The following is a 13,842-nucleotide window of genomic DNA, read 5'->3' as shown; positions in this document are numbered from 1 at the left end:
CATGCTGTTCTCGTGATAGTAAGTGAGTTCTCAAAGGATCTGGTGGTTTTATAAGTGGTGGTTTTTTCTGCTCTGCCTCTGTCTTGCTGCCTAGTGAAGAAGGTCCTTGCTTCTCCTTTGCCTTCCACCATAACTGTAGGTTTCCTGAGACCTCCCCAGCCATGCAGAATTGTGAGTACATTAAACTTCCTTTCTGTATAAATAACCCATTCTCTGGTAGTATCTTTATAGTAGTGTGAAAACAGACTAATACAGAAAATTAATACAGGTAGTTCGGGGCACTGCTATGAAGATAATTGAAAATGTGGAAGTGACTTTGGAACTGGGTAATAGGCAGAGGTTGAAACAGTTTAGAGAACTCAGAAAAAAGATAGAAAAATGTGGGAAAGTTTGGAAATTCCTAGGGACTGGTTGAATGCTTTTGACCCAAATGCTAATAGTGATATAGATGGTAAAGTCCAGGCTGAGGTTGTCTCAGATGGAGATGAGAAACTTATGTTTAAAATGGAAGCAGAACATCAAAGTTTGGAAAGTTTGCACTTGACCATGAAGTAGAATATAAAACCCCATTTTTTTGGAAAGCAATTCAAGCCACTGCAGAAATTTGCAAAAGTAAAGAGAAGCTGAATGTTAATAGCCAAGACAATGGGGAAAATGTCTTCAGGTTATATCAAAGATCTGAGACAGATTCTTCTATCACAGGCCAGGAGCCCTAGGAGGAAAAAATAGTTTCCTGGTCGAGGCCCAGGGAGAGCCCCACTGCTTTATGAAGTCTTGGGGCTGGGTGCCCTGCATCCAAGCTGCTCCAGGTCCAGCTGTGGCTAAAAGGGCCAAAGTACAGCTTAGGTTGTTTCTTCAGAAAGTGCAACCCTCCAGCCTTGGTGGCTTCCATGTGGTACTGGCCATGGACGTGCATAGAAGACAAGAGTTGAGCTCTAGAAACCTCTGCCTAGATTTCAGAGGATGTATAAAAATGCCTGGATGTTCAGGCAGAAGTATTCTACAGGGGCAGAGCCCTCATGGATAACCTGTGATAGGGCAATGCAGAAGGAAAATGTGGGGTTGGAGCCCTCATGCAGAGTCCCCACTGGAGCTGCCTACTGGAGTTGTGAGAAGGCCACTATGCTCCAGACCCCTAAATAACAGATTCACCATGAGCTTGCACCGTGCACCTAGAAAAGCCGCAGGCACACAATTCCAGTCCATAAAGGAGCTTCTCAAGGCCATGAGGGCCCACTCATTGCATCAGCATGGCCCACATGTAAGACATGGATTCAAATGAGAACATCTCAGAGCTTTAAGACTTAATGACTGTCCCATTGGAATTCAAACTCGCATGGAGCCTGTAGCTCTTTGGTTTTGGCCAATTTCTCCCATTTGTAATGGGAGAATTGATCTAATGCCTGTACCCCCATTGTATCTTGGAAGTTACTAACTTGCTTTTGATTACAGGCTCACAGGTAGCAGGGATTTGCCTTGTCTCAGATGAGACTTTGGACTTAGACTTTTGGGTTAATGCTAACATGAGTTAAGACTTTGGGGAACTGTTGAGAAAGTATGTTTGGTTTTGAAATATAAAAAGGGCATGAGATTTGGAAGGGGCCAGTGGCAGAGTGATAATCATGGTGTTCTTATGATAGTGAGTGGGTTCTCATGAGTTTGGATGGTTTTATAAGTGGTAATTTTTCCTGTTCTCCTTCACCTAGTGACAAGGATACCTGCTTCTCCTTCACCTTCTCGCATTATTGTAAGGTTCTTGAGGCCTCCCCAGCCATGCTGAACTGTGAGTCAAATTAACCTCTTTCCTTTATAATTTACCTAGTCTTTGGTGTGTTCTTTAGCAGTGTGAGAATGGACTAATAGACTAAGTAACTTAATAACAAATGTGTCATTATTATCCTCAATTTACGAAAAAAAAAGAGCCAGAGAGAGAAATAACTTGCTCACAATAGCAGAGCCAGAATTAAAACTGTATCAGCTTTAACTCCAGAGATAATACTCTTGAATAAAACAATAAAAACACTTCAAACAGAAAAGAAGTTACCTTTAACATCCATTCTTAAAAATTTAACAAAAATGAAAATGGATATATTTGTATTGCTATATATGTGCATATATGTGAATGTATATTACAAATAAGAAATACTTCATATAAGCCAGAAAAAGATAATTATATTAATGAATAAAATTGAAAAGCTGTTCAATTAATTATTATTTGCAGATGTAGATGATATCCTTGTTTACTTAGAAAGACAACAAAAACCTGCTGTGTAATCCTTTTCTCCTGAGTGTCACAAAATGTGTGTGACAGTGGTGAAACAGTATTCATGTATTTATATTGCTAATGTATTGGCTTCCTTTTTATCATAAGAGAGATTATCTTGATTAGGCTAAACTTAATCAAAGGTGCTTTTAAGAGAAAGAGAACGTCATAGAAAAACATCCCTGCTTCCCTGAAATTAATCAAACTTCTTGGTAAGCAATGTCGTAAAATACTTATGGTGGCCACATGGCAAGGGATATATTTGTATATTGTCTCTATTTCTGCCTTCAACATGTTGCTTTCAGTAAGGAGAATAGGAGGATCTCATCACAGAGGAAAAAGAAGGGATCTCATTTATGCAAGAAATAATCACCCCTCATCTGGGACAGCTTAAGAAAAACAGAGACCAGAACATGACCTCATCAGTGGGAAATAAAGGCAACTTGTTTGAAAGGGCTCCCTGGCATTATGAAGCAATGTCTACACAGCTGAAGTAAATGATCAGCCTCTGGGATACCAATAGTCTACCAACAAGGCCATATTCATTTTCATTCTGATTACATTAGCACTTCTGCACTATTCTGGTAACTTGGATTTACATAATTCATGACAAAAATACCTGCAGGGTGCGGTAGCTCATGCCTGTTATCCTAGCACTTTGGGAGGGTGAGGCGGGTGGATCATCTGAGATTGTGAGTTCAAGACCAGCTGGATCAACATGGAGACACCCCATCCCTACTAAAAATATAAAATTAGCTGGGCATGGTGGTGCATGCCTGTAATCCCAGCTACTCAAGAGGCTGAGGCAGGAGACTGGCTTGAACCCTGGAGGCGAAGGTTTCGGTAAGCCACGATCATGCCATTGCACTCCAGCCTGGGCTGGAGCAAAACCCTATCCCCTTCTGCCAAAAAAAAGGAAAAACATACCATGCAGACCGGTGAGTACTATCCTAGAATTGAACTTATCATGAAAAAGCCTTGCCAGTTCTTTAATTTCAACATTGGAAAATGTTGAAAAAAATAATGAATTTATTAATAATAATCTGACTTTCCAATTTTAGACTATTCTACTATTCTATAATACAATATTGAACTTTGATCATCATAACATGAACATTTCTTGAATGCATAAATTGTTATGTAGATAGTTTCTCTTTTAGATTAATGCAGTAAGACAATTAGAGCAAACAATTAGAAATACATTTGAAATAAAATAAAAGTCATCAGATCCACATCTTTCAATGGCTCGGCAAAATTGCCATGCTCTTTGAAAGAAGCAAAGACAAGATTTTGGCTTAGCCCAATGATTACATCCTTGACTTTTGAAATCTAATATCCTGGCTAAAAAATAGGGAATATTTTTTGGGTGGCTGTCTAAAGTGTCCAAGGCAATATGAGAAGAATTTTAATAGTTAAGTAAGAAAATGCATACCACATACACACATTACTCTTCTCTACTTTGCTCTAACATTGAAAGATTAGAAATTGCAAATCTAGTCCCTCAATTTAGGGTAAATTAGCAAAAGGTTCATGTTTCAGCTGAGCAAATTATTGTATGAAAATTGTAGGTAACAGATGTCATTATCTGCAAAACACAAAATAGTGTGACTAGATCCAGTAACTATATAGCCATGCAAATGATAGACCAATTAGATTAAGATCCTAACAGATGCATGCAGAAAGCATTTATGTGCAATGTTGTGACCCTTCCCCAAACACGTTTTTCTGACTCCTTACAGAGATACCAATTTTTTCTGAATGACTCAGTATGAATACTGGGAACTGAGATTGCTCAGTGTTCAGACTTGATTACTGGGAACATAATTAACACATTTCTTCTATATTATGAAGAAATTTTATGAATCTTAAGAGAAAGGATTTTTTTTTTTTTTTTTGAGACGGAGTTTCACTCTTGTTGCCCAGGCTGGAGTGCAATGGCGTGATCTCGGCTTAACTCAACCTCCGCCTCTCAGGTTCAAGTCAGTCTTCTACCTTAGCCTCTCCAGTAGCAGGATTACAGGCATGTGCCACCACGCCTTGCTAATTTTGTATTTTTAGTAGAGATGGGGTTTCTCCATGTTGGTCAGGCTGGTCTCCAACTCCCAACCTCAGTTGATCTGCCCACCTTGTCCTCCCAAAGCGCTGGGATTACAGGCATGAGCCACCGCACCCAACCCAGAAAGGTTTTTAATAAAAGATTGTTCATGTATAACACTCTATTTGGATTCATAGAAATTTTCAATATGCATCAATGTTCATCAAGGATATTGGTCTAAAATTCTCTTTTTCGGTTGTGTCTGTGCCTGGCTTTGGTATCAGGATGATGCTGGCCTCATAAAATGAGTTAGGGAGGATTCCCTCTTTTTCTATTAATTGGAATAGTTTCAGAAGGAATGGTATCAGTTCCTCCTTGTACCTCTGGTAGAATTCAGCTGTGAATCCATCTGGTCCTGGACTCTTTTTGGTTGGTAAGCTATTGATTATTGCCACAATTTCAGCTCCTGTTATTGGTCTATTCAGAGATTCAACTTCTTCCTGGTTTAGTCTTGGGAGAGTGTATGTGTTGAGGAATTCATCCATTTCTTCTAGATTTTCTAGTTTATTTGCGTAGAGGCGTTTGTAGTATTCTCTGATGGTAGTCTGTATTTCCGTGGGATCAGTGGTGATATCCCCTTTATCATTTTTTATTGGGTCTATTTGATTCTTCTCTCTTTTCTTCTTTATTAGTCTTGCTATCTGTCTATCAATTTTGTTGATCCTTTCAAAAAACCAGCTCCTGGATTCATTTATTTTTTGAAGGGTTTTTTGTGTCTCTATTTCCTTCAGTTCTGCTCTGATTTTAGTTATTTCTTGCCTTCTGCTAGCTTTTGAATGTGTTTGCTCTTGCTTTTCTAGTTCTTTTAATTGTGATGTTAGAGTGTCAATTTTGGATCTTTCCTGCTTTCTTTTGTGTGCTATAAATTTCCCTCTACACACTGCTTTGAATGCATCCCAGAGATTCTGGTATTTTGTGTCTTGGTTCTCGTTGGTTTCAAAGAACATCTTTATTTCTGCTTTCATTTCGTTATGTACCCAGTAGTCATTCAGGAGCAGGTTGTTCAGTTTCCATGTAGTTGAGCAGTTTTGAGTGAGATTCTTAATCCTGAGTTCTAGCTTGATTGCACTGTGATCTGAGAGATAGTTTGTTATAATTTCTGTTCTTTTACATTTGCTGAGGAGAGCTTTACTTCCAACTATGTGGTCAATTTTGGAATAGGTGTGGTGTGGTGCTGAAAAAAATGTACATTCTGTTGATTTGGGGTGGAGAGTTCTGTAGATGTCTATTAGGTCTGCTTGGTGCAGAGCTGAGTTCAATTCTTGGGTATCCTTGTTGACTTTCTGTCTCGTTGATCTGTCTAATGTTGACAGTGGGGTGTTAAAGTCTCCCATTATTAATGTGTGGGAGTTGAAGTCTCTTTGTAGGTCACTCAGGACTTGCTTTATGAATCTGGGTTCTCCTGTATTGGGTGCATATATATTTAGGATAGTTAGCTCTTCTTGTTGAATTGATCCCTTTACCATTATGTAATGGCCTTCTTTGTCTCTTTTGATCTTTGTTGGTTTAAAGTCTGTTTTATCAGAGACTAGGATTGCAACCCCTGCCTTTTTTTGCTTTCCATTTGCTTGGTAGATCTTCCTCCATCCTTTTATTTTGAGCCTATATGTGTCTCTGCATGTGAGATGGGTTTCCTGAATACAGCACACTGATGGGTCTTGACTCTTTATCCAGTTTGCCAGTCTGTATCTTTTAATTGGAGCATTTAGTCCATTTACATTTAAAGTTAATATGCAGCCATAAAAAATGATGAGTTCATGTCCTTTGTAGGGACATGGATGAAATTGGAAATCATCATTCTCAGTAAACTATCACAAGAACAAAAAACCAAACACCACATATTCTCACTCATAGGTGGGAATTGAACAGTGAGAACACATGGACACAGGAAGGGGAACATCACACTCTGGGGATTGTTGTGGGGTCGGGGGAGAGGGGAGGGATAACATTGGGAGATATACCTAATGCTAGATGACGAGTTGGTGGGTGCAGCACACCAGCATGGCGTGTGTATACATATGTAACTGACCTGCACATTGTGCACATGTACCCTAAAACCTAAAGTATAATAATAATAAATAAAAAAAAGAAATTTTCAATATGCCATTTAAGTCAGACACCGAAATGTCAACCAAATTTCATAAAATGTATTTGAATGAGATCTAATCTTCCTTAGCTGAGAATTGTATTTCATCAGTAAATTTAGAAGAAAATAATAAATGTGTTTACTTTAGACCATATAACAGTATTTGCCACATGGGAACAATTCGGACAAGTGTTCTTCATCATTACTCTTAAAGTAGCAATAGCACCACATCTATTTCCTGGCACCAGCCAGCCTGTTTTTCACTGATATGAAGTGCAGAAGGCATTGAAACAGTGAAGAAGAGTGAGATAAATGGAATAATTATATGAAGTACAATTATTAATAAAAGGTAGCATTTGATATTATACAACTGTAAGTAAGATGATTAGTATGAGATAAAAATATTTTTGCTTTAATTGACAGAATATCTTAATCCACATTATTTCTATTTCAAATAATTTTTTTTGCTCTATATTTGCTGGCTTTTTATTTGCTATTATCTGAGCTCAATAGGAATCAACAAAATGAATCTTTATTTTACCACAAGAATTTTATTCATGCATGTGCTTAATTTGTTGAAAACATGTTAGCTTTCCATGAAAGATTTATACATTTATTGTGTCATTTTTTGCCGAGAAGTGGCTATCCTGCCAGAAAACTGCTATTTTCAGCTCTGCTCACATTGACTCTGCTCAGCATAGTGACTGGAAGTGATGTGTGGATAAAAAGCAAATGTGTCTTCTTTGCATCTTTTTTGATCTATTGGCTGAAGAAAGAGGAGAATGCAGATAGAAAATTTAGAAAAAATCTAATCTCCAAATAATCACAAAGAAGTTTTCTTAAACAGAAATAAACCAAAGGGCATGGTGATATAAGCAGAAAATGTATTATTTTGCTAAGCCTTTGAAATTGTAGGGTTTATTAGTATGACAATCTGCATTGCTTTATCAAGCATATTAGTCTTTTAGTTTTAATTCTTCTAGATATGATTCAATTTCCTGATGAATCTGAACTGAGAGAAGAATAACTTATTTGTTAAAATTAAAGATGTAGGACAAAATATGTTGACTAAAATAAGATAGTCAAAAACAGACAGACAAAAAAGAAAGTAAAATGATGTTCTTCAGATGCGGAAAAGAGAAAAGGAGAAGACAGTTTGTTGAACATTAGATTGTACTTTTTAAAGATAAAATTATCTAGAGATCCATTTCATGTAATGTAAATATACTTGAAAGTACTAAACATATAGCTTAAGTATATAACTTTAAAATGTTTAAGATGATAATTTTATGTTTTTAATCACAAAAATTTACAACTCTCAAAAAATAGTTACTTTTTCAAAAATTACTTCAAATATCAAGTGTTCTTCTCACACAAAAACATAGATTCAAACAATAAATAGATGGTAATTTTAGACTGCCTTTCTGACTACTCATCCAGACAATAAAACACTGACAACCACCCGAGAAAAAAATAAACAAGATAATTAAGAAACAAAATGGGGCAATATTTATACATGCAAATATCACATAAGTAACTTTTACAGGCAATAGAAATGTCTGACTTGTGGGGCTGGGCATGATGGCTCATGCCTGTAATCCCAGCACTTTGGGAGGTTGAGGCAGGGTGGATCATGAGGTCAGGAGTTCAAGACCAGCCTGGCCAGCATGGTGAAATGCCATCTCTACTAAAAATACAAAAAATTAGCCAGGCATGGTGGCGCATGCCTGTAGTCCCAACTACTCAGGAGGCTGAGGCAGGAGAATTGTTTGAACCTGGGGGCAGAGGTTGCAGTGACCCTGGATCCTGCCACTGCACTCTGGCCTGGATGACAGAGCAAGACTCTGTATCCAAAAAACAAACAAACAAACAAAAAGAAATATCTGACTTATACTTGTTTTTTAAAATTTGCTCCAAGTGAAACCCAGCGATTTATACTTGAGTTAAGGACCACATTTTTTTTTTTCTTAAGACAGAGGTTCATTCTTGTTGCCCAGGCTGGAGTGCAATGGTGCGATCTTGGTTGACTGCAACCTCCGCCTCCTGGGTTCAAGCAGTTCTCCTGCCTCAACCTCCCGAGTAGCTGGGATTACAGGCAGGTGCCACCACACCTAGCTAATTTTGTATCTTTAGTAGAGATGGGGTTTCTGCATGTTGGTCAGACTGGTCACAAACTCCTGACCTCAGGTGATCTGCCTGCCTCAGCCTCCCAAGGTGCTGGGGTTACAGGCATAAGCCACCATGCCTGGCCCTATTAAACACCACATTTTTATAAATAATACAGAGTGAAAAATTACCATCTAAATCATACATTTATAACATTACATTTAACATTAAAAACAAAAAGACAATTAAATCATCAAAAGGAACATTTACAAAAAAAATGCAGTATAATGGACTTAAAAACAAAAATAAAACATGTTGACCTATCAAATACAGAATATTTGCATAGATGTATCAGAAAATAATTCTTTAAATAACAACAGTTTTCAAATGTGACTATGAACTTATGAAGATCTGACATTTTTAATTATTGGCATGCAATGTACAGCAGTAAATTTCCACAAAAAAATACATTAGAAGAATTAGTAAAAGTCTAATGAAAATGGAACCTTTTAATTAATAAGTATTTAAAAGATACTAGGTAAAGTTATTTATGTTATTAATATATTATTGTTATTATACAAAATATAAGAGCTACAGTACAACAATATGAACACAAGAAAATAATATTCCAAAGCAAAGACAATATAATTTTTTAGAATACTGTGAGATTAATTATACATAAAATAAATATTGGAATTAAATTATATCATTATTTAGGTATAGGTGGAGAAAAATGAATAAAATACTAATGATACCTGTAATGGTGGTGCATGAATTACTTTTAACTTTGGAATAAAAGCTACAAGACAAAAGTATCCGAAATACATATAGCTTAAATAATTTCTTATGAGATAGACAATATAAAAATGTAAAGTGTGATATAAATCATGTATTGAAGAGAGTAAAACTGTTGAGTCTATACATCAAAGTAGAATTGTTATTATCGTAAGCTAGATTGTTACAACTATGAGATGTGTTATGTAAGTCTCTTGGTAACTAAATGAAAATTTGTAGTTTACACACAAAAGTAAAAGGAATCAAGCAGCCGGGTGTGGTGGCTCACGCCTGTAATCCCAGCACTTTGGGTGGCCGAGATGGACAGATCACCTGAGGCTGGGAGTTTGAGACCAGCCGGACCAACATGGAGAAAATCTGTCTCTACTAAAAATACAAAATTAGTCAGATGTGGTGGCAAGTGCCTGTAATCCCAGCTATTCAGGAGGCTGAGGAAGGAGAATTGCTTGAACTTGAGAGATGGAGGTTGAGTTGGTGCTATTGCACTCTAGCCTGGACAACAAGCATGAAACTCCACCTCAAAAAAAAAAAAAAAGAAAACAAAAGAAAGAAAATAAATGGTAATCAAAGCATAAAACAACAGAAGCAAAAAAAAAAAAAATCAAGAAATCAAGAGAAGAGAGCATGAAAAGAAAAACAAAGACTTTTTTTTGGTGCAAAAGTAATTGCGGTTTTTGCCATTAAAAGTAATGGCAAATCAATAATTTTTAAAATATCAAATAATTTAATTATCTAATAAAAACACATTGCCATGGTTTGAATGCCCCCTTCAAAATTCATGTTGAAATTTAACAGCTATTGACCAGGCACAGTGGCTCAGGTCTCTAATCCCAGCACTATGGGAGGCTGAGATGGGTGGATCATGAGGTCAGGAGATTGAGACCATCCTGGCTAACACGGTGAAACCTGTCTCTAATAAAAATACAAAAAAATTAGCCAGGCATGGTGGTAGGCACCCGTAGTCCCAGCTACTTGGGATGCTGAGGGAGGAGAATGGCGTGAACCCAGGAAGCAGAGCTTGCAGTGAGCCAGGATCACACCATTGCACTCCAGCCTGGGTGACTGAGCGAGAGTCTGCCTCAAAAAAAAGAAAGAAAAGAAAAGAAAGAAGAAATTTAACTGCCATTAGACCTTTAAGAAGATATCAGGTTCTGAGGGATCTACTCTCATGAATGAATTAATGTCATTATTTCCAGAGTGGGTTAGCTGGCAGGAAATTGGGTCTATTATAAAAGTAAGCTCTCTTATGTTCACCTTCTGTCATCCTCATGCCTTTGGCCATTTTGTGATATGGAAATCTGATTCTCATCAGATGTCAATGGCTGTTGGACATAATCTAAAATTGTGAGCTATGTACACTTCTATTCTTTATAAAATACCAACTCTAAGGCTGAGTGCGGTGGCTCATGCCTGTAATCCCAGCACTTTGGGAGGATGAGGCAACCGGATCACCTGAGATCAGGAGTTCAAGACCAGCCTGGCCAACATGGTGAAACCCCTTATCTACTAAAAATACAACATTCAGCTGGGTGTCGTGGCAGGTGCCTCTAATCCCAGCTACTCAAAAGGCTGAGGCTGGAGAATAGCTTGAACCTGGGAGAGGGAGGTTTCAGTGAACCAAGATCGCACAACTGCACTCCTGCCTGGGCAACAAGAGCAAAACTTCGTCTGAAAAAGAAAAAAAAGGTTTACCTCTACATGACGAGCCACATCTCTACTCAGTGTGTGAAAAATAAATTCTTTTTTTTTCTGCCACCCCAGACTTCTGGGAAAGGAACCTGGAGCTGTGCCCAAGCATCCCAGCCTTTGCCCTCAACTGGAAACAGAGTGGAGTGTCTCTTAGCTCAGCAGTTTGTGCTCCTCAAGAGTTTACACAAACAAAAAGCTGAGAAATACTGCTTGCTGAAAGGGGTGTAAAAGGCAAAGGACAAACTGGTTGTCCTCTGAAGAGGAGACACTTCTATTCTATGTTGGGCTATGATCTTGGAGAATGCAGGCAGGGAACGAGTTTTGCCCATTTTCCAGTGAGAGACTCCTTGTGATAAGAGAGGCTCTTCTCTCTCTACCTGGTGAGTTATTTCATCTCTTTGGTACCCAATTTCCTCATGTTTACAATTAGGGAGTGAAACCACACATCCCCTAAGATTCTTTCCTCTTAGCCGTTCTATGAATTAATTAATGAGATTTGTTTTCCCATTAGCATACATCCAAAAAGGTATTCAAGGTAGGTTTTCCGTGTTTCCTGGAATCATGTAACTGCCCAAGATGAAGTGGTAGTATTTGGAGGAGAAGCCCTTCCTTGCTTCCTTTATTTCCGTTTTAGAGACAAAATCTCTCCCTGTCACCCAGGCTGGAGAGCAGTGGTGCAATCCTGTCTCACTGCAACCTCAAACTTCTGGCCTCAAGTGATCCTCCCATCCCAGCCTCTAGAGTGGCTGGGACAACAGGCATACACCACCATGCCCAGCTAATTTTAAAAATTATTTTGGGCTGGGCACAGTGGCTCATGCCTGTAATCCCAGCAATTTGGCAGGCCAAGGCAGGCAGATCATCTGATGTCAGGAGTTCAAGACTAGCCTGGTTAACATGGTGAAACCTGGCTCTACTAAAAATACAAGAAATTAGCCAGGCATGGTGGCACACACCTGTAATCCCAGCTACTTGGGAGGCTGAGGCAGGATAATCACTTGAACCCAGGAGGCAGAGGTTTCAGTGAGCCAAGATCATGCCATTGCACTCCAGCCTGGGCAACAAGAGTGAAACTCCATCTCAAAAAAAAAAAAAAAAAAAAAGAAGTAAAACCAAAAAACAAACAAAAACCTAAAAAATAAAAATAAAAATAAAATAAAATTATTTTGTAGAGACAGGGTGTCACTATGTTGCTCAGGCTGGTCTCAAACTCCTGGCCTCAAGTGACCCTTCTGCCTCAGCCTCCCAATGTGGTGGGATTATAGATGTGGGACATTGTGCCTGGCCCTTCACTGCTTTTTAATAAACTGAATTACCTTCTTTTGAATATCTTTAGAACTACAGTAGTTTTGGCTTTTGAGGCTAGAGTTAATTTCCATAAATAGTCATTTTGAGCCAGGTCTTTTGAATAAAGTGAGTGGCCAGAGATGATGCCACAATTTTGGCTAAAACAGTTTCCCAGAGAGCACGCTGTGTACTCTAAAATGCTGTGTGCCGGTCACTGGGCCACAGTTCACTCTTCTTGCAAACTCAGAATTACAAATTTAAAAAAATTTAAAATTTAATTAATTAATTTTTTTTTAGACAGGGTCTTGCTCTGTCACACAGGCTGGAGTGCAGTGCAGTGGTGTGATCTTGGCTCACTGCAACTTCCGCCTCCCAGGTTCAAGCAGTTCTCCTGCCTCAGCCTCCCATCTAGCTGGGATTACAGGCATGTGCCACCACATCTGGCTAATTTTTGTACTTTTTTTTTTTAGATGGAGTCTTGCTCTGTTGCCCAGGCTGGAGTGCAGTGGGGTGATCTCAGCTCACTGCAACCACTGCCTCCCAGGTTCAAGTGATTCTCCTGACTCAGCCTCCTGAGAAGCTGGGATTACAGGCCCTTACCACCACATCTGGCTAAGTTTTGCATTTTTAGTAGAGGTAGGGTTTCACCATGTTGGCCAGGCTGGTCTTGAACTCCTGACCTCAGGTGATCCACCTGCCTCAGCCTCCCAAAGTGCTGGAATTACAGGCATGAGCCGCCACACCTGGCCTAATTTTTGTACTTTTAGTAGATACAGGGCTTCACCATGTTGGCCATGCTGTTCTCAAAACTCCTGACCTCAAGTGATCCACCCACCTTGGCCTCCCAAAATGCTAGAATTACAGGCATGTGCCAATATGCCCAGCCAATTCTTTCTAATATCAAAGGAATCACCAGAGTCTTCTCTTTCTTTTGATTCATTTATTTTCTTGGTTCTGAAATTTTTTTTAAATATGGAGTGCTTCGTGAATTTGTGTGTCATCCTTTCACAGGGACCATACTCATCTTCTCCATGTCATGTCAATTTTAGCATATGTGCTGCTGAAGTGAGCACTGGTTCTGAATTTATTTATTTATTTATTTATTTTTAAGACAGGGTTTCACTGTGTCTTCCAGGCTGGAATACAGTGGCATGATCATGGCTCACTGCAAACTTCACTTCCCAGGGCTCAAGCAATCCTCCTGCCTGGGCCTCCCAAAGTGCTGAGATTACAGGCATGAGCCACTGTGCCAAGCCTGGAATGTTTAACTGCTGACTTTGATGCCTATTTTTGGTTGTACTTGACACTCCCACTTCTTATTTCTTTAAAAATTACTGGTTTGTTCAGCTCCTTAAAAGCATCATTGGTATTTTATACATCAAAATATGTGAGGCCAGGCATGGTGGCTCAGGCCTGTAATCCCAACCATTTGGGAGGCCAAGGTGGGAGAATCACTCTAGGCCAAGAGTTTGAGACCAGACTGGCTAACATAGTGAGACCCGCATCTGTACATGAAAAAAA

At 38.8% G+C, this 13,842-nt stretch overlaps 1 non-coding gene across 1 annotated transcript; it reads right to left on the bottom strand.

The window, feature by feature from the left end:
- Positions 1 to 13,287: 13,287 nt before the first annotated feature.
- On the bottom strand, positions 13,288 to 13,394 carry LOC129041760 (U6 spliceosomal RNA). The gene has a single exon (XR_008503916.1). It is a non-coding gene; the product is annotated as a U6 spliceosomal RNA (small nuclear RNA).
- Between the last annotated feature and the right edge of the window lie 448 nt (positions 13,395 to 13,842).

The sequence above is a fragment of the Pongo pygmaeus genome, chromosome 6 (assembly GCF_028885625.2).
Source record: "Pongo pygmaeus isolate AG05252 chromosome 6, NHGRI_mPonPyg2-v2.0_pri, whole genome shotgun sequence".
Taxonomy (NCBI): Eukaryota; Metazoa; Chordata; class Mammalia; order Primates; family Hominidae; genus Pongo; species Pongo pygmaeus.
Note: the sequence above shows the minus strand (reverse complement) of the source record. Positions and strands in the feature narration are given on the sequence as shown.